Consider the following 25767-nt stretch of genomic DNA (forward strand, 5'->3'; position numbering starts at 1 on the left):
TGAGCATGGCTGGGTAAATATCCAGGGGGTAAAACGATGCCGTGAGACGTGATCCTGGTCCTAACGTGGTTTTGCACCACTTTTCCCTGGAGACACAAAATTATGCCCTAGGGTTTCTGTGGCACAAGCCGGGCTTTGAGCCCATTGCCCGTGCCAGGCGCAGGGTGGGAGAGACACCAGCATCGGCCATGGGCACAGCCCCACACGGGAGCAAGAAGGGAAATGTGCCTTGCTCCACGTCAAGCCTTTCTGGAATGTGATTTTGCTCACGCTGCTTCTCAGGACAGGAGCCAAACAGCACTGGTTCGCTCAGCCCTTGCCTTCGCGCCACCCTGAGAGGCAGCAGCACCGTCCGAGGCTCGAGAAGCATCGGAATTCTTCCTCTGTCGACGGCTCTCGAGAGCTGGCAGATGGAATTTTCTAACCCTGCTATTTCTAGATCAAACAAATCCTCTGCGAACCCAAACTCCCAAGTCTTCACACGCCAGACCAGGACCGCAGGAGCACTCTGCAGATGGTGTTATTCTTGTCCTGTAGCTGGAGAAACTGAGGCAGGGAGCAGAGAAACAGCTCACTCCAGGCTGGGTAATAAGCCAGAAGAAGAAGTGGGGAAGGTCTCCTTTCTTTCCTCAACTTACTTGGGGAAGCATGACAGCCCTGAAAGCTGCTGGGACCAGAATCCCCATCTCCTGCCTCAGAAGTGACACCTGGGACCCAATGGTCAGTACAGAAGTGCTGCTGCAGATACAATTCAGCCATTGCAGAAGAATGTGGGAAGCGATCCCCACAAAGCTTATTCTTTATTTATTGAGGAAATTGGGTTTATTCAGGGGTGAGATGAGAAAGCATCCCCTTTGAGTGCCTTTTTTGCTTCTTGACAGTGGATACACTCTAAAGTGTCTTTAACCCTTCCTCTGACTTGTGTCCCCACTCAGATATGGGCAAAATGGGGCATTGAATGATTTGCAGGATTAATCCAGGCACTGGGCCAAGCTCCAGCTGACAGGGGACTGGGAAGGGAAGACCCTGCTGGGTGCAGCAATGTCCTGCTGTGGGACATGGTGCATCTGTCTGTGGAGCATCCGGGTCCGGCCGAGGCAGGGCTGGGGCTTAGCTGGAGCACACATTGGCCCCAGCTTGGTTGGCCCCATGCGGGCATTCAGCCACCTCCTGGCTCCCATCCACATCCCCGATTAGCTGCAAGCCCCACATTGTTCTAAAACACGGGCTGTAGAGCAGTTCATTTATAATTGTAGTGCTCACCTAAAGGGTTTACGAGGTCTACACCGGGGATAATTTACCATTTTGCAAGTGTTACTCAAGGACACAGTTCCCAAAGCTCGGACTTAGCTCCCAACAGCAGTTTTGCTGGGGCGGGGAGGGTCTAACCAAGGTAACGATGGCTTTTGGAGTAAATGTTCAAGTTTTGATCCTATATTAGTCAGGGTTGTTAGCAAAGCACCCAGTGCCTCATCTGGGAGACACATTTTGGAAAGGAGCACCCGATAGCGTTGGCCCAAAACACTGACAAACCTCCTGAGTCAGGGAAAGGGAAAGAAATTGCAAAATAACCAAAGTGGAAGGTTGTTGCTTTGAGACAGCCACCTCTGGTTACCAGCCACCAGCCCAAGCTGTTGGTCCTGCCATTGGCACTACGGCTCAGCCCTCCGTGAACATCTGGGTCTGCAGGAACATCTGCAGGAAACAGCCTCAAGCGGTCTCTGCGCCCCTGGGACCCCGCTATTGCCTTTGCGGATGATCACACCTTGACGTTAGACTCTTGTGTGTCCACCCACTCTTCTGGCACCATTTTTGAAAGCAGAAGATGAAGGAAATGAGTTAAAAACCCCTCCTACAATCAGTTCAGTTAAAATTCCAGTGGTTTTTGCGACTCATTGGCTAGAAAGACTATACTATGAGATTTCAATGCCTTTAATTGCTGGGGGGGGGTGTTAGTACACCACTGTATTTTGGAATCAATTACAAGGCAACAAGCTTCCAAGGAAGGATTTGTTCACAACACTTTTGCTGATGAATAGGATGGCACTAGGAAAAGACTATGTCGCGTCTCCTCACAACGCCAACTATCAAAACAGAACAAGTCCATTTTTGCACCTTTTGTGTGCTTCAGATTGAATTCCTCCACGCAACAGAAAAGTTACACAGTCCAACTCCCTGGGGAAAAGTCCCAAGTCCCTCCCTGGGGAAAAAAACACCTGTATGCGTCTACAGCAGGTAGATGGATTTGATTAGGTGGTTCAGGTAGCTAAATTAGCTGCCAGAGCGATCGCATGAGAGGGCACACCATCCCTCTGGCTTTGAAATCCATTCATTCACAGTCTTCACCTATCTTCACACGTCGCCTCCAGACTAGCTGACATGCAGTGTATGAAGCGCAAGCGGGGTACAAGTTTCACTTCGAAACAGCCATACAGGCAGAGCTGAACCGCTCGACCCGACAGCAGCACTTAAAATCATGAAAATCGTGCGTAGCCAGGTACAGGAATGAGCTGTTGGCTCCATGTTCTCTTCACTACTTCACTACTCACTTCACCTCTGCGTAATCTCAAGCACAACTGTTGGAACTGGGAAAACTTTAAAACCGGAGTCTAAAAGGAGCAGAAGAGGGAAAAAGCTAAATAGAAAAAAAAAAAAAATATCTGTGCTAGCTGGATGTCCTTCCTTTCCGCACGGTTGCCACAGCGTTGCTTAAACTGCAGGGAAAACAATGGGGAAGAAAAAAATCTACTCACAGAGACATGGTGCTTCTCGCGGCGGCTTTCCCTCCTCCGCCGACATTCCTGTGCCGCCGGCCCTCCGCCTTGCCTTAGATAAACTCCCGCCGCCTCGGTCCAGCCATACCCCGGCCGTTGGAAACTGGAGCTCGAGGGAAGTATTTAATGTGCTATCAAACCCCGCCTCTGCCGGGCACCCACCACCGGAGGTCCTGCCCGAGCTGCCTGCACCCCTACGGCCGATCCCACCGCCGCTCCTGGCTCCTCTCTCCCTCGCCAAGCCTTGGGAGAAGGAGGGAAGGTGCTATATATATACATATATATACCGGGGAAGAAAGGGGCATTGGTTTTAAATCCAAACAAGCCGCCGGGTCTGGTTTTAGGAAAGCTGCCTGGAATTTTGCTGTCGAGCTCTTGAGCCGGTTGGAAGTAAATTAATAGCATCAGCTAGTGGCACTGGTAACAGATTTGTAAGACAGAGAGCATGACTAATAGGGAACATGTGGAAAACACATTTTGGCAAAACTTCCTTGGTTGCTGGGGGGGAAAAAAATAGCAAGAAAAAGAGGCAAGGCTCACTAGTGAGAAAAACCGCTCTGCAGCTCCTGCTTTGCTGCACCCCCAGGAGAGGCTTTGCCTGAGAGAGGTGGTGCACCTCTGTCCGAGCTGACGGATGGGAGCAGGGAGCAGATGAAGGATGGGGAAGGGGTTTTGAGCCCACACAGAGACGTTTTGGCTTCTCTGCAGAAACGAGAAGTACGGGAATGTACATGAAGCCTAAGGCAAGTGGAGAAGAAAACCTCCATCCTGATGGTCCAAGGATCCCTTCTCATCTTTGCTCTGTCTCTGGGAAGCTTTGGCATTGCCACCCCAGCGGGATCAGAGCTCCAGGTAGCTGCTGAGATGGAAATGGAGAGTCAAGGCAGAAGGTCTCCCCAAGGGCCAGCAAGGAGGAGAAGGAAGCAATAACATCAGCCAACAAGTTAGGGAATGATCAGACCCAGCCTTTGAGGGGAAAAAGCATGGGAAGATGTACATTTTGATCAAGGGAGATATTTGAAACCATGTGGTTTATCAGGAACTTTCATCCCTGGTCCTGACAAACCAACATATTCACTCTGCCATCAGACCTCTGGTTTCCCAAAGAGCCCAAAGGAGGAGCAATTCCTGCTCGCTGGAGCATCTCGTGCTGATGCTCTTGCAAGCAGCAGCACTTCCTGCACTGCTCCACGCTGGCTAATGCTTTGGCTGTCCTGCTGGAAGCTGCTCTGTGGAAAGCCCAGGAGTGTGTGAGGCCCTGCTGACACCAGAGCTCGGCTGCGTGACACAACCCCATTGCAGCTAACGGGGTCTCCAGGGAGGGGCTAGCATTTCTGGGCATGTTGTAGTAACTTTCCTGAAGGTTTTAAGTTATAAACTAATTACTTATACACAGTGATAAGTTAATTTGCTGTTCACAAGTAGCTGCCTATGACAGGCAGGTGGAAAAAGCCTTATAATCAGCTGTTAGGTGTAGGGATGGACATACCCTTCAGGGAATATGCCACACTAGGGAAACCAGAGTTTGGGAGGTATTTTGGGGGGAATAAGCTTCTGAAAAAGTTAAATTGTCACAACTCTGGCTGCCTGCTTCAATTTAAGCACACAGCACTCCAACAAAGCTTGCACTCTCAAAGGACATGGGGAGACAGGGAGCTGGTTTCAGAGGAGAGCACCAGGGCTGGAGGTCTCCTCCACCAATGCTCTGACCTCCCTGGAGATCTCCCATCAGGACCCCTCTGAGGGGCAGAAAGCATGCAGTGAGCCAAGGCCACATTACCCCTGCGTGTTCTCAGGGCTGGGTTTGGCCTCCAGCACGCTGGGGCAGTGATCTCCTTGCCCTCATGGTCCTTCAAGCCTGGAGACAGTGCGTTGGGTCACCTCGTGGTCACCTCCACAGGGGCCACAGCATGGTCCTTGGGTGCATCCCCACCAAGAGGGGACCCCATAGCTTCCAGCACATGTCACACCATCTACTTCTAAAAGACAAGTCCTATGAGATCCATCAGACCTGAGGGATGGCCACCAAGATCTCATTCCCACAAAGATCTGTAGCGAAACTTCCACCCGTTCCAGCTGGTGCAGGATGGAGAGGAGTATTATTAGTTATTTAAAAATAACTAGCTGAGAACAACTTCCAGGCTCTGCAGGACTGCAGGCATCAACTTAGAGATAAAAGGCAGCTCAGCACGGTCCCTGTCCCGTGGGTCATGCAGCCTTTCCAGGCCTTTTGCTTTCTAACCGTGCGTGTTATTTATACACACAGCAATCTCGTCTGGTGGAAGTTTTCTCAGGGCATCTCTGCTTGAGGCAAGCTGAGCATCATCTGCTTCTGCTCCAGCCTCCGGCCCAGCAGGTCTGGCCATCGCACTGGCAGGGATCGTGTTGTTCCCATCACCAAACCATCATCCATGGGCTAAAGCATCACCTGGGGAAGGAGGCAGAGGGCTGGAGGCAGAGCCAGACCCGTGCATTTTCTCCTGCACTTTTTAGCTGGGTTTTCACTGTCTGAATAGGTTGTGTGAAAGCCAAAACCTCCTGTGCGTGGGTAATAACAGAATGGCAGGACTATGCACACAGTTATAAATAGTTTGTGCTTTCTTTCTCCCAAGGAAGGCCGTGGAGAGCAAACAGAGCTTTACTAGCCATAAATGAATGTACAGGCTAATAAAGTTATAGGCACCTTTTCACTCCCGACCCACCCCTGCAGCATCCCATGTCCTGGATTTAATGCTTGGCACTGAGAAAAGGAAATAAAAGAGAGGGTGGAGACAGAGGGGGGATGGATGTAACGAAGCCTTGTGCGATTCTGGTTTCTGCTGGGAGTCACCTCGCCAAGTCACCTCTCCACCCAGGCACTGCTCCTCTTTCAGAGTACTGATCTATCTATATTTCTCTTAGATATCCTATTGAAATAAATAAGTGCTGTCACTAATGATACTGAGATCTGGTATAATGTCTCTCTGCTATGTCAGTGGTGAGTAGAAACCGTAATTATCCGCTCTGGCCACTAATCTACAAAGCTCTGTACCATATTGCAATGAAAGTTCATTTTCTTCTCTAATTTTCGCCTCTGGGATTTTCATTCGATCTGTTTTAAAACCAAATGAAATGAAGTAACACATCTTCGTTCAAATGATAAGCCCACTTTTTTTAAAAAAGACCTGGGAAGCAACATGACTGTGTCAAAAAACGTCACATAACTGAAATAAATTAAGAATGTCATTCCAAATTGTTGGATTTAAATTAGGAGACTGCAGAATTTAATGCCTGAGAAACAAAAACATTTGACTACCACAAATGAGGGCAAAGATTAAAGCATCAGTTTTAATTCGTACCTTTTCTTCTTTGGCTAACGTCACTAACCTTTTTGCTCTGACCTTTGGGGGTGGGATGCAGGACACATCTTCACCCTTGGTGGCTGTGGGTGCCATCCGCTTTGAAAGCAGTTTGTGATGGAAAGGGTGACAAAGGCACTGCCTAAAAGGAAATATTAGACTTGGAAAATATTCTACTTCTTTGGCATAACCTTCAAGTCCACTGCAGAATTGCTGAATTTTGTCATTATTCTTACTATTCAGTAATTTGGTGGCAGTTCGAGAGAAAAAGGGATGTTGGGGGGTTACAGCTTTGCCAGTGAACAACAGAGTCATGGAAAGGCGCGCTGAGGTCTTACCTTTGCAAGCGAAGGCGGTGCTTTGAAATACTGCAGCTACACAGAAAAAGAGTCAGGTTTTAATTTAATTAGTGTCTCTGGTGTGGCCATTACTTGCAGCTCCGTGCCTTTAGCGGAGCACCACAGTTCTGGAAATGCTGTAAACAGATTTATTTTTTTCCCCTAGATAAGTTAAGATGTGCTTCAGGGCACAGCAACCTCCTTTTTCAACGCATCCTCCTTTCCTCCAGTCCCCCTCATTCTGCTGTTATCCTCGCTGTCTTCAGGCCAGCTGGTCCTCAAGCACACAGGTGTAGGGGCATTGATGGGTTTGGAAGAGGACTTGGGCTCATTTTGTACAAGTTTGGTTCAAGTCAGCATTACAGCTTTGACATTTCTAATGGATCGTCCCCAGCCACGTGCCTGGTTGATAGGACCAGGTAAACCAAGTGCTGCAGAAAGGTCCAAGCGTGTATCTCACTTCATCTTCATGAAGATGAAGAAGCCTTGAAGGCATCTTCAGGGCTGCCTTCCATTTCCTGATGGGAAAGAGGCCATCAGCACCCATCAGAGCTCGCTCTTCATGCCTGGAGTCTCCAGAGCCTTCAACAATCCAAGGACCCAAGTTTTGTCATTGTCCCGATGACATGCCGGCTGGGATGGGGACTTCTGCTGGGACAGAGAGCCATGTCTCTTGTGTTAAGGTGCTTTGGGACAGGCCAGTCCCTTCCAGCAAGGGCAGAAGCAATGTCCTGGGATAGGACTTGGGTTTATGGGTGGAGGGACCATGCCTCTGTTGCCAGCCACAGAAAGAGCCCTTTTGCTCATGAAACAGTAACTGAACCAACACCCCTGTTTATGGATGGTGGTATCAAGGCCAGTTGTGGATGTCTCAGGGACCCGTTCAGGAGCTGTGATGCAGAGATGGGAGGGAGAAGGTGGGAATAGCCACAGCGCTGCTCAACTCAGCCACCCCTGGGCTCCCGTTCAGTCCCACCATGCTCCCTAGCTTAACCCAGAAAAAAAATCTCAGTTGTGCAAACGTCCCTCCTTCACCCAGAGCTTTGGGCATCCTCCAAGATTCAGGACTAATCAGGGCCTGCATCGCAAGAACTCTGCCAAAACCTCAACTCTCTTAAAAAAAAAAAATATTTACAGGCAGCAGAAAAAGCTGTGCCAGTGTTTGTTGCTAAAATTTGCTTCGTCACAAATCTCTGTACGGACTTTTCAGGACAGTGGTGATGACAACCCCAGCACAAATGTGCCATTTGAACAACACGGAGCCGAGGACTCTACGTATTCATCCTCCAGTTCATTTTTCTTCCGCATCCAGCTCTGCTTGTTGGATGAACCCAAGAAGTTTTTGATCTGGATCAGCACGTTGCGCTTGGTCTCTGACTCTTGCAAGAACCAAACGGAGAAAATCGGGTCTCAGAAGTTTTTCCAAAGCCCATGGGGATTTTGGCTGTATAATGTAAGGATGTTTGAAAAGGAGGTGACGGCTGCTTTTTTTCATGCTCTCTGAAAATATAAACTCTGGCTCTGAATTGCCATGAAATTTGGATCACGGTCGTGCCTCAGTTAGCTCAGAAAACAGAATTTCTGTTAAGTTTGCATTGGTTTGTGATTGGCGCAAAAAGCCAATGCTGTTAGCAAAACGAACAATATTTCTGCTGAAAACCAGGGAAATGTTTCCTTTGGATATCACTGAGTGATGACTGCAGAAAGGTGAAACCACTTCACTTTGAAAATGACAAAAAAAAAAAATCTGATACGGTTAAATAACAATAAGATTTAAATTCCACAGTACAAAAGCCCAGAGGAAGCACTTAAACCCTGGGCTGGAGAGCAGAAGCGATTTATTCCAGCCCTTCCCAGATGAAAATTTCACTGTGATGGACACATTCTTGAGATAAAATTCAGTGTTGACAGAAGCACATATTTTTTTTCCTGACGGGAACTTTTCTGCTGAAGTTTTCAAGGCTGGCAAGATAACACGGGCCAATGTACCAAAAGGTGGCAAGAAGGGACTCGCGGAGAGCCCCGGAGATGTGGCTCAGCAAAGCTATAAAGCATTTTTTCCCTGCGTCTGTTCCTGCTCCAAAGAAAGCATCTGCCTCAATAGTCAGAGGTCAGATCGAGCAATTATTCCCTTCTCTATTTGCTTCCCTTTCCTGAAGTAGCTGAAGAAGCAATGGGAATAAAAGGCCGTCTCCAACCGCACCCGTTGGGGGTCATACCTGGTGTTAGCACTGCCCACGTCTCTCCTGCGAACCCATGGCGTTTCCCCGAGCTCTCATAACAGGAAGCAATAAACTTTCCAGCCGGTGTGTCCCAGCCCTGGCTGGGCTGCAGCACAACCCTGTGAAGCCAAGCCAGGCTGGACTTGCCGTCAACCTTCCTGAACTTGTACAAAAGAGTGAGGTGGGGGGGGCGGGGGGGGAACAATAAAAAACAGAGGAAATCCATCCCCTGGCGAAAATGGCTGTTGCAAAAGTTCATGGCACATCGCCTCCTCCTGCCGTTGCTCCTCCATCTGCAGTTCACCGAGCAGCGGTGCATTGATAGAAGCAGGGGCAGAGCAAAAAGGTCAGGGTGCATGGGAAAGATGAGGGAATGCTGGAAAAAAAGACGAGCGGCCACATTTTTGGCTGCCCCAGAAAGGTGGTGGGTTTTGGTTTTTTTTCCCCTGACACCTGTGGACGGGCAGAGATGGTGTGTTAGGACGGAGCTTGGAAGAGCCCCAGGAAAAGGGGACAGGAGCGGGGGCAGAGGTTGGAAGCTCAGCCACGGCTTCTGGGCTTGATTCAAGAGCTGCTGGGTGAGGTTCCTGGCTCGTGCCGGGCGGATGAGAAGAATGGTTTCCCTGCTTTTCAGCTGCGTGAAAACCGTGTGTGCAGTGTCAGTGGGGGGAGAGGGAAGAGGATGGGAGCAGCCAGCGACTCTGCATAGGGATGAACATCTTAGACACAGCTTGAGGGGAAAGACAGCGACGCCCCCCCAAAGCGAAGGTGCGGCAGTTGTGTCCTCTGCACATCCACACAGGCACAGCAGGACATGCTCAAGACCTCCTCCAGCTTTCCTCACCAAACCCCTCTTGCAAATTCCTGCAAACACAGATAATTTTTGGTTTTCTTATGGAACGTTCTTTGCAACTGCACAGATCGGCTGCTGACTCTGAGAGTTTGACTCTATTTTTTGCAGCATTTCCAAAGAGAAAAATGATGGTGCCATCTCTGTCATCACACGCTTCATCTGTCAGACATGGGGAAGTGCAATGGCCACCGTAACAGGCAGGACAATCTCTACACCACCAATGCTGGTCTGACCAGGACATTGCTGTTCAACCAGCCCCATTAGATGAAGTAGCCCTCTGGACACCAGGATTTAAACCAGGTTCATATGGGTTGGAGCAATCCAAGGAGACACTGCCACTGCCCTTGGCTCTGGCTGAAGGGCCCTTTTGCCCCTAGTAAAGGACAGTGTGACACACCACGAACCATGGCCCCATTTGCCAAAGTGGAGACTCAGGTCTATAGGTTCAATCTTGATCCTGCCCAAACCACAAGTGCAACAGGGGAGAAGACTCTGGGTTGGGGATTTGGTGGAGGTTTCTTTCGCCCCTGACTGCAGGAGAAGCACAGCATGAGAACTGGGTCCAAAGCTATCTTTGTTTCTTTACTACCCCAAAAATATCTGTAATTTGCCAACCAAAGTGCAGGTTAGAGGAACCGTGTCTCAACCTTAACAAGGACAGGAGCTTGCAGTGAGCAAGTGCCCCACAAATCGATGCAGGAACAGGACCCATAGGCTCCAGCCCAGCTATGTGAACCAGGTCCAAGCTCTACCCACCTTCACATGGCGGTCCCTCATCCAGCCTTGGACATACATCATGATCATTGAGCAAGTGCCCTGTCCTGCGCTGTCCTCCGGGCAGAACTCATGCCTTACTGCTTTAAACAACTGCGTGGTTAAAGACCGTGTGTGGGTGATTTGGAAGAGCTGCTATGCTCGTGAGCGGATTTAAGGTCCTTTTGCTTTGGTATGGCATCTCCTCAGGGTGCTGAGTCCCATTCTGTGCTCTGCTCTACCAAGAACTTAAGGGCGGTCTCCTAAACCCATCATCCAGCACCTCAGCAGGTGGCCTGGTTGCAGCCGCTGAGGTGAAGCTCAAGGAGCAGGACTAGTAAAATAAGCCAAAATCCTATCATCCGAACCAGGACATGTGCAACTAAGACACCAAACCTCTCTGAACATCTCAACGCTCCTCACTGGAGCATCTATTGCTCAATCTCCTGGCTTTGGAGGACCCTCTGACTTGCCAGGACAGATGGAGCTGTAACAGTGAGGGCACTCCGTGACCCAAGTGTTGTGCAAATAGGGAAAAGGGATGGGGACAGCAGCCAAACCCTTCCCTCTGCAGTATAAACGCGTCCCTGCTCCCTCCCCAAATAAACTCTGTGCTGCAGACCTGCAGACACTCTTCATCACCAAAATGTTCTCCTGAGCTCAGCTCTGGCTACCCGGACATCAGACCCCTCCTCACAGTAAAAATAAAATCCAACATCAACTAAATAAGGATATCGAAGACAAGAAAGCAAACACCAAAATGAAAATGCCAGACACTTGGATATGACTTTATGGCCCATTTTTCTATTACCAATAAGATCTAAACATAGTTAAAAGGGAAGAGAGAGAGAGACTTGAACGTGATTAATGAGGAAACAAACGGGTTGGACATGCTTTTGCCAACTGTTCTTAGATAACAGACAAAACAGAAAATAAAGAAAAAAGGAAACGTTATTACTACAAGTGCTTTCCTATCCTTCTGGCGGGGTTCCCAGCATGACCAGGGCAGGTTTCTACTCTGCTCACCCAGATTTATCGTTACACCAGTATCACCAGTAAATATTTAAATAACTACTTGGGTAATTACACACAGAGACAATTATATGGTCATGATTACATGCAGAAAAGAGGAGGATGAGAGAGAAATGCCCGGAGGAGTGCCCGGTGCCAGGCGAGCAGTACAGTACCTTCCCCGGGAGCTCTGGGGACAGAAGCATCAGCGAAGGCTGGCCGATCTGATCTGAAGGCAAGCGCAGGGTGGAAAAGGGATGGGAGCCTTCCTGGACGTGTTTACATAGGTGGGCCACCACCCGCTGACGCCGCAGAGGTCAGCAGCTCATGCCTCACATCTGGACGCCACTGGATCCCCCGTGCCAAGAAGGGAGACCACGTGTCTTTTCATCCCCAAAGCTTGTAGGACTGAAGTGGTGTTGAATCAACCCTTCTTCCCTTCCAGAGGTAGAAAGTGGGATGGAGAAGGTGCCCTCATGCTGGCATCCACGTGGGAATGGAGCCAGTCCCATCTTGCCCTGGGCCATGCTGATGCTTGAAGCAAAGGCCGACTCTGAGATCTGCAGTGCTAGAGGTCCAAGCCCTTGGGCATCCAGTGGGGTGCTGGCAGCACCTTCTCCACCTCCACTACACTGGGCATGAGCACACACCTGCTTGTCTGCAGTGCCCACCATCCAGCTATCCAAACCCTACATTAGCACCACCAAACCCTACACCAGCACCACCAAACCTTACAACAGACCACCAAACCCTACACAACCTCCACCAAACCCTACACCAGCATGACCAAACCCTACACCACCACCACCAAACCCTACACCACCACCACTAAACTGTATACCACCTCCATCAAACCCTACACAACCTCCACCAAACCCTACACAACCTCCACCAAACCCTACACCACCACCACCAAACCCTACACCACCACCACTAAACTGTACACCACCTCCATCAAACCCTACACAACCTCCACCAAACCCTACATCAGCACAACCAAACCCTACACCACCACCACTAAACTGTACACCACCTCCATCAAACCCTACACAACCTCCACCAAACCCTACATCAGCACGACCAAACCCTACACCACCACCACCAAACACTGTCAACAACAAACCATACACCACGTCCACCAAACCCTACAACATGCCCCTAGATTGGGACCATGGGCTTGGGGTTTTGCTATGGTCTCATCATGCCCCACGCACAGGGCTAAGGCAGACAACCCCCCCGCAACCTTACTGCCTGCTCTGTCCTACCAAAAGTTGAACCGAGCTGGTCCCTGCCACCCATCTGCCTTCACCCCACGTGGTGCCGGGTGGGAAGGAACCACAAGAGCTGGGCTGCAGCCAGGTGCAGAGGACTATCATGGGATGGCACCTTCCTTGCTGCAGCATCACCCTCGCAGGCACAGGACCTGCTGCATGACCCCTGCTATAGGAAAGCATAATCTCTTACGGTCTCAGTCCTTAATGAACACAAGGCTCTGTGCAGGTCGTTGGTCCCAAGGTGGACAGCCACGCTCGCTGCCCCTCAGGAAGCCAGAAGCTGGTTGTGCTTCAATGTGAGCACACTTCAACGTGTGCACGCTGCTTTGCAACAGGTTGCGCTGGGGAGTGAGCAGCAATAAAAAGCTGGAAAGAAGAAAGGGTAATATCGAATCCAGCTGTGAAAACAAAGATTTAAACTCTCTGAGCCTACAACCTCTCTTGGCCAATGCGCGGGAAAAAACGTGCCAACATTAATTCCTCTCCCCACATCCATCCAACAGACATTTTTTCATGAATGAGCGTGTTGAGGCGGAAGGGGAAGGAAGGGAGATGCAGGAGGAGGAGGTGGACAGCCCTACCACGCCTTTTACACAGGGGAATCTCTGCAGCTCATGGAGAGGCAGGGCCGTGGGGCTGAGCCAACTGTGCACCAGTGCTTGGGGCTGATCCACAACCTGAGACAAGCGGGCAGCTAGGTGAGATTTTTCTGTCTTTTCTTATACAACAGGCTGGTCCTGAAGGTAAAGATCTTCCCTAGAGAGCACCAGGCACATGGGTGAAGGTTTTGCTAGAGACGTGAGTGGCTCAGGTGCAAGCTACCCTGCTCACACCAAATCCTCCACCACCCACTGGGATGCACTGGGCTCCTGCTGCCAGAGCAGGTACCCCTGGCATCCTTAGGGCTTGCGTAGAGGTCAGACACCCCCATACCAGGTACTTGGTTGGTTCCCAAGCAGAGATGCGTGAAGCTCCACTGTGAGGCTGGGGATGGGACACAGAGGATGCTACCCTCACAGTTTAATCCGCAATAATTTTGAAGTCCCCACCATGAAATGCAACAAGTCCCTCCGTAGTCTCCTAGTTTTGTGCTTACATTTCTTTTCTTCCATGTTCTCTGCCAGCCCAGAGGCCAGTTCAGCCTCCTCTGCTAATTGGAACATTGCTAAAGAGGTAAACAGAATGGAAAATGCTGCGGAAAGAGGGTGCAAAAGAAAAGATCCTCCTTCACTTTGCAATAAATAGCCCTTAGAAATGCCAAGTCAGAGTCTCTGACCTACAGGCAGCTATTGGAACCCATCTAAGTTTGCTGCTGGTCAGTTGAGGTCCATTCTCTTTGCTGCGTCTCTGGCGGTGGTCACTGGCTGGGCACGCAGCCCACCACATTTCAGTATTCCAGGAAACCCCCTGGAAATTTGCTGGAGCAAACAGATGCGATCAGTGACCTGGCCATTACCAGAAGCTGGAAAAGAAGATGAAGTTGTGGGAGGCTCTTCTTGAAAATTCACTCTTTCCATCTCTGGTTCTTTCCCTCCCTTCCTCTCCAAGGCATCCTCCCTTTAGCCTCCAGACAGAAATAAATAAGAAACTGCAACACCATCTGTGTTTCTGAGAAAGATTAAGAAGCAACAACTTAAGGGAGGTGAACCAAAACCCCGAATTATTTTCTGTGGCATTGCTATAAGACGGGTCGGTCTGTATGCAGATGGACAAGGTAGAGCCCTGTGGGCCATGTGTGCAACCATGGAGCTGGAGCCAGAGGAGCAGCGTCCCACAGCCAACTGGTGGTACCTGACTCACTGAGCCGTGACAAATGCGGAGCCTGTGAGCTTCCTTGCATCATTTGAAAGCAGAGCTTCATCCATTGTTGTCTTTTCCCCTGGCTGCTTTTTGGGTCCCTACTGGCCCCAAAGCCTGGGAGCCTTCACCTCAACCCTCTGGAGCCTACATCAATGCTGCCTGGCCAACTTTCTGCTCTCTCTAGGGTGAATCCATGCAGAAATGGGCAGGGCACCCATATTTCCACCTCTCCCAAAGGCAACAGCACAAGGAAGATATGTTTTGGCCTTCTCTCAAGCAGTAACAGTCCTGCAAACCATGAGCCCTGATCATTAGCACCAGACACAGCCCTGTGATGGAGGGTGGCCAAGACATGACGAGGGAACGGACTTCCCTGGTGGGAGATAATATCCAAACCAAGCCCAGGAGGTCCCACAGGGGGTCTCTCCCATGGCACTGCCATGCTGTCCCATGTGGGACTGGACCTCCAACCAGCAACGTTATCGCCTCCTGCTTCCATGTGTCTCTTCTGCCTTCACCCTTGACAAAATGACATTGCATCGCCCTGCTGTGATCCCAAGCTCCCCTTTGTGTCCACCCCCACTGGTTTTATCTATGCTGCTGGCTCCAAAAATGAGCAGGCCTTCTCCTGGCACACCTAGTGTCACATCTCACCACCTTCAGGACTGCAGATCCAGACCCCAGACAGCTCTTGCTCTGCTGCGGTCCATTCAAAGATCCACACTCCATCCCTGTTTTAAAAATTCAGCTGACCAAGTGGGTTTTCTCCTTTGGCCGGGGCCCTTCTTTTCTGCTCTTGATTTAATTGTCCAGTCATAATAGCCAAGAATTTCCAAAACCTGGCGGAAAAATTAAAGAATCAGTGCAGGAGCAAAATCACCCCTGCCTTGGAGAACGGCGCTTTTATTTCCTGTCAGCCATCCTCTTTCAGGCACTGAGAGCCTTTCCAACCACTAAATCACCCCGTTGGACTCATAACAGGGGCAGTTGAACTACACCTAGTTCCACCTATTGAAATGACGGCAATGGTCTCCATCCCACAGGAACTGACCCCTTTACTGTCGCCGATGCCGGTGGAAGTGCTGATGACATATGAACGTTAGCGGCCGTTATTAATTTCCAGTGGTGTTTGCTGAAGTTGGAGCCAATGCAGAGCCAGGGCGGAGGGGAGTGAGCTCAAGGGACTGGAGGTGGGATGTGGGGATGCTCAACCCAATGGAGAAGCCAAGGGCTGCGTGGAGGGGGAATTACGGCTTTGCTTAAGAGTTAGCTCCACCAGACTAAGCAAGGTGTAGGCTGGTTAGACAGGATGCTCCGCTTGTAGGATATCCATCCCAGTCATCACACTGAAGTCCTGCATTCAAAAACACATGACGTGATCTGTGGGCTTCGTAGGACCAAGAAATGGGGTCATCACAGAGCAGTGCACATGGCCTCCTCTTGGAGCTCTCAGCAAAGTCTACCCAGCAGAGAAGTCCATGCACATACTCAGACCACCACCTTCCCCATCCTGGCCAGCCCCGAGGAGAAGTCATCGCTCCCTCACCAGCCCAGTCCCTGCCCAGACTTCTGTCCAGCCCCTGCTTATAGCATTTTGAGTGCTTTTAGCTGCAATTTGAGGAATGACCAATTTTTCATGCCTGTCCATGCACCAGCCCCATTAACGCCACAGAAGAGAAGGGGAACGGGGAGAAGTTCGGCCTCTCCACGGTGCAATGGAAGGGGCTGGGTGAAACGTGCATCCCTGGGCAGGTCTGTTTTTAAAAAGCAATTACTGGCAGGGAAGACGGCAATTCCTGCATTCCTCGGTGAAGGAATCCGGATGATGTCATCTCCTGCCCGTTGGCAGGAGCATTCCTGCCTGCCACGGGCAGCCCCTGTCTGTGCTACAAATATTTATTTTGGCTTGTTTTTTGGAAGCTTCCCATTACAAGGAATAACAGCAGGATGGACTCTCCTACTATAAGCCTCGTCTCTTAGCCACAGCCACATTAGCACGGGCCACAGGTTAATAGAGGTTCACACACGCCAGCCAAAATTTTACTGCAAGTCAAAGAAGTGGGGGATTTTGTTGTTTGTTTTAATGTTTTTTTTTTAAATCTGCCATGCAGTGCAGTCTGAGAGATATCAGAAATCTCTTAAAATAGAAGGCTGCCTGCTCCAGCAAGCCCATTTCAACCAAATTTTCTGAATTTTCTAGTTCGTGTATTTCTATTGGAGGCATGTAGATGTTCTATTGGAAGCATAATGTTGTGGCTTTCTTTCCCTCGCTTTCTAGTAGGATACATCTGGTAGGATTCGTCTAGTAGGATGCCTAAAGCAAGTCAGGATCTTTCCTAACCAACTGGCCAGGAATAAAATGCCCTTTTGCCTGGAAGGGGGGTCCCAGTAGATGTTTCTAGGGAAAGAGTTGCAAGGATATTGGGCAATTGCGGGGTGGTGTGGAGGCAGGACCATGTGAAGCGTGGTGGCTTCTCCTCAAAAGGAAAAGATCCCTCATTGTGTCCTCCAAGACTGTTTTTAAGGCACTTCAGTGGGATTTAGTTGCCTAAACCTGGGTGCTCAATCCTCCTTGTCCTTGGAGCTGAGCTCAATGTCCACCTGGCCTCCGAGGGCTGGTCTGGGACACGGCTCAGTTTCCAGCTCTTCTCTCTGCTGCTCTAAATTACACTACTACATGCTGTCAGGAACGAGGACACCAGAAGCACACCCCCATCCAAGATGTGATATCCTTCTGCAACTCTTTCCTGCTAGTTTACATTTTTAAATACCCTTAAAAATGCCCAACCCACGCAACGGTGCTGCTTGCACCCCACTGTTCACCCACTTCTTAGCACCCGTGATGCTGGAGGAGGAAAAGTGGACACAAGCAGAGGGGTCAGGACCTGATCATAAAGTAGGTGTCTTACAGCAGATGGATGAATTGCGTCCTTATGCTCCAAGATGACCCATTGCTGGCACCTGAAGAAGTTTCGTGCTCTCAGACCTCAACTGGAGGTCTGGCAGGAGAACAGTCCTGCCCTTCAGTGGAAAGTGTTAGAAGAGCAGGAGGGTGTGTTTTGTGAGATGCTTGTGAGGTTAGATTACTCCAAATCCCACAGATGTTGATGGGATCTCACTAAAGACCCTGGTTTTATTAGAACATGGGCTGTGCCCACCGAGATCCTAGCAAAGGCACAAAGAGAGGAGTGATGGCAATGGAAATGAGCTGCATTTTTAACACCAGGATAAGGTATTGCCCCTGTATTTGAGTGCATTGATGAGTTGGTTTGTGTTGTAAAAAAAGCACGTTTCAGCAATCGCTTTTGGAGATTTCCCAAGCTGGTGCCCCTTGCATCTGCTGATCATATTGTCCTGCCAGGCCAGGGAGGCTGTGAGCAGAGACTGGAACCCCAGGCATCATGATCTGTCTCTCTCGGTGCCAGATACAGCCTTCATTGGCATAATGGCTAAATCTGGGCTGATCCCCACCACACTGACGCGTGAAATCGTCTCTCCTTCCCCATGGGGACTGCAAGCTGCTGAGCTGGGCAGCAACCAGGCATTTGTGTACAGCTGCTGGGCAGCCTGAGCCCTACATCATAAAATCATAGAATGGTTTGCATTGGAAGGGACCTTAAAGACCACCCAGTTCCACCACCCCCCGCCATGGGCAGGGACACCTCCCACCAGCCCAGGTTGCTCCAAGCCCCATCCAACCTGGCCTTGAACCCCTCCAGGGATGGGGCAGCCACAGCTTCCCTGGGCAACCTGGGCCAGGGGCTCACCCCCCTCACAGCAAAGAATTTCTTCCTCATATCCCATCTAAATCTCGCCTCTTACAGTTTGAAGCCATTACCCCTTGTTGTATCGCTACATGCCCTTGTAAAAATCAACCTTTCTTCAATTAGTGCAGGACTTTCATCAGCGCTCTTGTTGTTTTTAAGCTCCAGCGATAAGAGGTTTCAGTGAATATTTCAAACGGTACATAAACTCCAGCCTGCCAACATAAACACTGTCAAAAAACACTCCCATAAATCATGCAACACAGTTCACCCTTACTAGAACTATTAAAATTTTCTGGAGTGGCTAAAAAAGTGCCGTGGGCTGCCAGGAGGCTCTGCGGCCACCAGATCTGGGAGAGAGACACGCAGTGCGAAAGCTTGCAAGAAAGCAGCTGTTGGGAGCAGAGCTTCCTTCCCCTCGGGATCTCCGGGTGAGCTCCGCTCACGCAGGACTAAATAAATCAACCCCACGCCCACGCGCGTCCTGGCCAGCATGCGAAACCTCCCACGTGTTTGCCGTGAGACACGGTATTTCTCGCAGAAAGCCGCCTGCTTTTCCCTGCTGCTCTTCTGGCCTGGCTGCATCCATCTCCTCCGATTTTCCAGGGCATCCCTCTCTGCTCTGACAGCTAGGAGTTAAGGTTATCTCGCAAAACCAGCTTCGGAAGTGCCCCGTGGACCCCCGCAGCTCACGCTGACCTTGAGGACTGAAGCAGGAGATCAAAACTTCTTGTGTTTGCCACTGGAGGTTTCTCTGATCTCTCTTTCTGCCTCAGTCAAACCCTACAGCGACCCAGAGAGCGGAGAAGGGGGAGGTCTGGAGCAGCCCCCGTGCAAGGACCAGCCCCAGCCCTGGTCTCTTTGCCATAGGTCGCACCCACTGAAAGACCAGCAGCACTGCAGCACGGCCAGCATCAGCCCGGGGCCATCTCCCAGGCTGGGTCCAAAGGAGAAGACGCAGCCATCCTCTCCCTCTCCCAAAATCCCAGTGGCCTGCAATCTGTCTCACCACCCCGGGGACATCCAGGAGAGCTTTGCGCTCCTGCTGGAGCTCCTCACCTCTCCGCTTACATGGGGATGCCAGGCAGGTCTCCGTGCCCCGGCCAGGGCAGTGGGATGTCTCACGCTCCACCAAACCAGCATTCCTCACCAAACGCCATGTCCGTCCTGTGCAAACCCCTGGGTCCGTTCAAACGGCAGCTGAAGCTATGGCTGATCCCTTCTCGCCTGTCTCCCCCTGGTCCCACCACGTGAGAGATGCTTTGTCTGGGGAGTTTGCAGCCTGAGAGCAACCACCTCCCGCGAAGCCAAGCCAAACAGGCAACAAAGCCCCATTGAAAGGCAGCCTTGCTCCGGGTGCCCTTGGAGAAGTGGCTACATGAGCCCTGAGCTGCTCCTCCCAAGCTCCGTATCACCGCTCCGGCAGCGGCAGCATCATGCCAGCCAGCAGCCTCCCACGCTGCCCTGGCAAAACTAATGGGTTCTGGCATCTCAGGTGACCCTAAACACCTACATGTGGGCAACTGAAACCAGCCCGGGGTGTCCCATATGCAGCCCGTGGAGTCTGGGTGCTGGGGTCAGCACGGGGTCCTGGCCCTGGTGGTCTTCCCCTTCCTGGGGGACCCAACCACAACCCCGTGAGGACCCACACTATCAAGTGAGGTTCTTCTATGGCAGAGATTGCTTTGCAATGCCCGTGGCATCATTTTTTCTCTCTCTCCTCTCCCTCCCCTTCTCCAGCATCGCTTTCTTTTTATTAGCTTGATCTGTTTTGACTTGAAACTCTCCAGAGCCGGGGCCAGCTGACGTCTTCCCCAGAGCCACGAGGTGCTCCCATCCCACCCATCACAAGAGGAGAGCAAAGGGCTGCTCTCGTGCTGCACAAAGCCCCCAGGGGACCTGGCAACACTTGCACAGGCCACCAGGTCACGGAAACACTGCCAGGGCGAGGGAGAAGGTGACCACGTCTGCTCTTGCATCATGTCACTAGATAACGGTTGGGAGCAGAGACCGGCAGGGGGGAGGCAGCGGGGAGCTGCCTGCACTGGGAAGGAAACAAGGACATTCACTTCTTCGTGCGCCTGGTTAACTGTTTCTGTCTGGGCGCACAGAGGAAAGGGCTGGGCAGAGCAGCGAGCAACCCCATTGTCCCCGGCAGGAAAAATAAAGGGATGATAAAAACGTGCCTGGAGGAATTTGGCTCAGGCTCACATTTGAACCGGCATCTGGTTTCCGAAGGAAAGGCTTCCAGATGCACGGCAGGGCGTTCTCCGGTGGGGAATGGCATTTGGGGTTGTGGGTTGTATTAACTCTGCATTGACCCAGAGGGTCAGACAGAGAAAGGGTTTAAGCACCCGAAGATGCCTGGGACCAGGCAAGAGCCGACAGTGATGCTTCAGCCCTGTGGCTTAGCCACGGCAGGGGATGAGCTGCGTTTCTGGGCTGTTTTCCCATGATTTTGTCCATTTACACCCTGCCAGCAGCCCGCTGGTAGTCCCACACGTGCCATCTGCAGCTCGCTGCCTTGCTGGCCTCCACCTCGCCTTTGAAAGGCGCTTTGCACAAAGCAGACGCTTGTAAAGCTCTTGGCCGAGCGTGTGTTTAAGAGGGTATTAAAAGTTGCAGTCAGAAATAACAAAGCAAAGCAGAAATGCAGCCTCGGGAGATGCCGAGATCCCTCAGTCCTTGCTACATAGAAATGGGTCTTACCTCCATTGAAATGGGGATGCTGCATGTAAATTCACCCAGAAAATAGGGCCTCATGACCTCAACATCATCCTGGCCCCCAGGGAGCAGCTGGTGCCACCCCATCACCCCCCAGTGCTGGGAGGGTCCCCTCCCGGCAGAGGCTGGATGGTGGTGGCATCTCCCAGGGATGATGGCTGGTGCCAAGGCTGTTGAATGTCATTAATGATCAGGGTGATGGGACCGAGTTTAGGGCCAGTCAGTCCTAGTTGGGGGGAGCAGCGGAGAGGTGCAGTGGGGCAGTGCTGCTGTGTTGCGGGTCCTCAGCAGGCTGGAGAAAGGGGCTGGTGGGACCCAGGTGAAGTTCAACAGAGGCAGAATGGTGGCCCTGGTAGGGGACAGGACACAGGACAGCGGGGCGTGACTGGCTGGGGAGCAGCTCTGCAGGCAAGGATGGAGGCGTCCTGGTGGTTGGGTCGGACGTTAATCAGCAGCGTGGCCTTGCAGCAGAGAAGGCCACCCCTATGCTGGGCTGTCTCAGCAAGAGCAAAGCCAGAGGGGTGAGGACTGCTATAATCCTCTCTGTTCTGTCCTTGTTAGATCACATCTGGATACTGTGTCCAGTTTGGGGCTCCCCAGTGCAAGAAGGGTGCTGGAATGATTCCTACAGAGGCTCCCAAAATGGTTGTGGGCTGGAGAACGGGATGTCTGAGGGGAGGCTGAGAGTATAGGGTCTGATCAGCCTGGAGAAGAGAAAGGGAAGATCTTACAGATGTGTGCAGCTGCCTTACGGAAGGATACAGAGAAGGTGGTCCAGATGCTTCTCAAAAGCGCACAATGAAAGGTCAAGTTGCAGCCAGAAAAACTTCAACCAGATACGAAATAAAAGTGTCCCCATGACAAACACTGGCACAGAGAGCCGGTGGGATGTCCACCCTTGGAGATAACTCAACCGGACAGGGCCCTGGGCAGCTTTATCCAACATCAAACTTGGCCCTGCTCCATGACTTCCTGAGGCACCTTCAGCATCTGTTGTCCTGCAGTTGCACAACGCACCCTTGAGATTCCCATCAGTCCCACCTTGCTCATCATCTCCTGCATCTCCACAACCACCAGTGGCTGGGAGAAGTTGGCACCCTCCCCATGAGACTGCTCTGTCCCCAGGGAGAGTGAAGACAGACCACAGAAGGGGGTGTGAAGGTCTCGGAGGAGCTCTTCTAAGACCCTGTGGGATGTGGATGGACCCTGTATAAAGCCACCTCGTGCCCCAGGGACAGCCCAGGGCACCTGGCAGGCAGCCCCAGGGTCTCCACCTTCTGGGAAGCCAGCCAGAGAGCCAACAGGCCACTCCACGGTGCCAAAAAATGCCACCAGACCTCTCTGCAGAGGCAAGGAGCTAAACCAATTCCTCTAGCAAAGTTCGAAATGAAGAAGTTAAGAATGAAATTTACCCCCATATGCCTTAATTTATAAGGCAGGACTCCTCATTTTCTATCCATTTCACCTGTCCCCTGCTGCTACCGCCCCGGGGTTGCGCTGATGGCATGCCGTAACCCCGCACAAACTCCTTTATTTTCTCTTTTCCTGGCAGCAAGGAGCAGAAACCATAGCAGTTTACATGGCCGGTCACCAAGATCTCCAAGCAACAGACTGGGTCAAAGGAAGCTGCTCAGCCTTAAAAATGACCCTTGCACTGGTTGGATGAACCTTGGGTGGAAGAGCGCCAAACAAGGCATAAATTACAGGAGAGGAGAGTCCTCCACAGTGCTGCAGAAATAGGGTGCACGTCGTGTGCCGCAGTCCACCTCCACAGTGCATTACAGGGGAAGGAGGGGTTTCCTTATTACACACACCGAAAAAAATCTTCTGGTATTTTGGTCTTGGACAACACCCAAGGATTGTCTCAGAAATAGCTCTCGTAGCTTGCAGGAGTACAAGGCGCAAGATTCCCCATCCGTGACATGTCCCTTTCGCCCATTTCCAGCCACCCATGACTCACTTGCGCCGGGTTCCATTGGATTTCCTTCCTCCAAACTTCCTAAAGAGGCTTTGGACAGAGGACAGATTGCCCTCCTGTGGCATTTCAAGGTAATTTGGGTGCAAAGAGAAGGTGCCTGTGGCCTCCTAAGACTCAAGAGACTCTCTGTTTCCCTCTGGTTGGGTATGGGGGTGTTTGCTCACCCCCTGCCAGTAGAGGACATGGCTCTCTCCCATTAAGCACAGCTCAAATAAATTTATTAAGCCAATATATAGATGGAAAGGGCGTTTTGGGATAGGAGGAGAAGGAACCCCCAGGGTGTGTGTGAGAAATGTCTGCCTACCATGCATGGGGCACAGCAGGGAGCAGGAGGGTTCAGGAGATCCTTCCAGCCCTGCTCTCAGGGGATCCCTCTGGACAAATGCTGGTTGCAACCAAGTTTTCTACGACTGTACCAGTGACCTGGAGGTAGGAGGGATGTAGTTAAGGGTCACCCATCAACCACAAGGAAGTTCTTAAGGTTTTAGTGAAGATGGAACTGGTAAAGGCTACAGAAACCTCTACATGAGGTTCATCTAAGGACCTAGAGGTGTTGCTGGGGGATACAAGTTGGAGAAGGAGATCCCACCTCAGAGGAGCATCCTGTGTATTTGGTAGCCAACAGGAGAGTTTTCTCTCAAGGAAGGACAGTTGGCCAAGAAGATGAGGCCACCAAGGAGCAGGTTCAGCTCCTGCTGGTGGTGATGCTGCCGAGCCACTTGCCCTCCCTGTGCTTCAGTTTCCCCGGCTGCGCAGGAGAGAAGATGCCCTTTGTGAGGGACTTTGAGATGCGAGGATGAAAAGTGTGCTCACATCCCTGGGTGTTATTTAAAAGACAATACAAAAGCACCTTACAGAGAGCATGAACTTATCAATGGACCTTTTGTCCATGGGTTAGAGACACCAGATGCAAAACCACATCTTCTGCTGGGATGAGCTCCCACCGCTGCTGGTCTCCGCCTGCACCTGGTCTTTAAAGAGGAGCTCGTGATACATGAGCACGTACCACCTAAGCTGGTGGTCCAAAAACAAGCAGGCCAGAGATCCCAAAATTTGCTGTACGAGCAGAAGACTCAGAAACGTAACCCAAGGGACCAAGAGCAGGGAAACCAGGACAACCAGACCCCAAAGCATCTTCCTCTGGCAGCCTGAGATGGGGAGAAGGTTCGGGATGGGGACTGGCCAGAAGGTCCCGGAGCACATAGGGGGTTTCATCAGGAAAAAACTAAACCACCGAAGGTTTAATCCCAAAATCCCTGGAGACAGATTCGCACTGCCCCGCGCGACGGGGGGTGATTTATGCCCACAAAGCGTGCGCAAACTGTCGCCAAATAGGGATGTTCTGTCTCTTCCCACCGTCAGGAAAGACAACACAGGAGCGTCAGGTTGCGGCAAACGCGTTCCCCACCCAAGCGATGGGGAAAAGGCAGAAAACGAAGAGCAGGGTGGGAGCAGAGGTGGATCGAAACCGAGGGAGGGGGTCGGCGAAGTGCCGGCGGGCATCCAAACTAAAACCACCCCGCAAAACATCCAAATAAAGCGGAAGGGAGGGGGGTAAAAAAAAAACCAACAACCCAAAAAGTAACATACGGAGAAGCGCCGGGCTCGGTCCTTTGCACGAACGGTCCCATCCTTCCCCGCCGCGGTGCGCGGAGGCGCGGGCAGCGCCCCGTCTCTGCTTTCCCTCCCGTCCTGCCCCTGCCAACCCGGTTCTCTTCCCGCTGCACCAGCGGGGAAGACGGTGACGTGGAGACCTCCACCGGGGAAGCTTCCTGAGACGGGAGAGAGCTCCTCCGAGTCTCAGGCTGTGAACCCGTCCTTCTCCGGGACGCCGAGGATTTCTTTCCCTCCCTTTTGTTATGGATTTTTTTTTTTTTTTTTTTTTTTTTTTTTTTTTTACAAATTTCCTTATAAGCACCCAAAAAAAAGTCTGGGGAAAAATGCTAACACAGCGATGCTTTCAGGAGCCAAGAGCCGTGCTTCGGGGGGGGGAGGGGATAAAATCAAATAATTCAAATAATGTAAGGGTTTAGGGCTAATAACAGCAAAGAGAGCTCTCCTTGGAGCAGGGGAGGGGAGGCGGAAAATGGGGGTGCTGAGAAATGCTTCCTCCTTCTTTGGGATTTCTTTTCCTTTCTGTTCCAACAGGGGGGAAGCGGGAAAAAAAGGCTGCAAACTCGACCTGTCCTTACAGCTACGGTGACGTGCGGCAGCAGCCTCAAAAAAAAAAAAAAAAAAAAAAAAAAATCTCTTTCCCGCCCCCCCCGATTTTGATGTCCAAGTGAACAGCCCAAAGCAGCACTCATTGCTATAATATATTTTTAGTATTTTATGGTGGCGGGGGGCTGCTGGCTCAATCCCAGACCTTCTCCGTCCCTTTGCTCTCTTCCCACCCGCCTTTTTGCAGGGCAGATGTGGGGGGGAGGGGGGCAGTTGGGAGCATCGCGGATGCTCTGCGGATAACAGCTGGAAGGGAAAACAGCTGGAAGGGGACAGAGAGGACATTTGCCTCCTCCTCCAGCCCCTCCTGCTCCCAGCCAGAGGGTTTTGCCCCCCACGCAGGGCTCCGGTTGAGAAGGATGGGGGGGGTGGGATGTTACCCCATGCTCGAATGCAACAAGCAGGGATTAAATAACCGCCGCCGTCCGGAGGCTGCGACCTTTGGCGCGTTGTTATCTGTTCCTTCGCGTTGCCGGCTCGCATGATTTTTATGGCTGATCTCACAATAATCGATGTTTTCCTTAAAGGCCCCGTGCTGCCCGGCGAGATTTGGCTTTCAGGGCTTCAAATCAGCGAGGTTTTGCTCGCTGCAATTAAAGAGAAAAAAAAAAAACAAAAAACAAAAAAACCCAACCCAAACTTCACAACCCCGGCATGAAGATGGCTCTAAGCCTTTATAATCTGGTTATTCTTTAATCTCCTGATCACCCAGGGAGCC

General features: G+C 51.3%; 1 protein-coding gene across 3 annotated transcripts in view; it reads right to left on the minus strand.

Annotated features, from left to right (window-relative positions):
• The window catches only part of GJC2 (gap junction protein gamma 2), a 32381-nt gene extending 7759 nt beyond the window's left edge, over positions 1 to 24622 (minus strand). Inside the window, exon 1 of one of the 3 annotated variants that reach the window (XM_054191766.1) lies at positions 24420 to 24622. The gene's annotated coding sequence lies outside the window, so the exon portion shown is untranslated. Of the gene's footprint in view, positions 1 to 2753; positions 3205 to 11465; positions 11662 to 24419 lie in introns of those variants that run through there. The other 2 variants (XM_054191767.1, XM_054191765.1) reach the window with 2 other exon arrangements.
• Between the last annotated feature and the right edge of the window lie 1145 nt (positions 24623 to 25767).

The sequence above is a fragment of the Rissa tridactyla genome, chromosome 2 (genome assembly GCF_028500815.1).
Source record: "Rissa tridactyla isolate bRisTri1 chromosome 2, bRisTri1.patW.cur.20221130, whole genome shotgun sequence".
Lineage (NCBI taxonomy): Eukaryota > Metazoa > Chordata > Aves > Charadriiformes > Laridae > Rissa > Rissa tridactyla.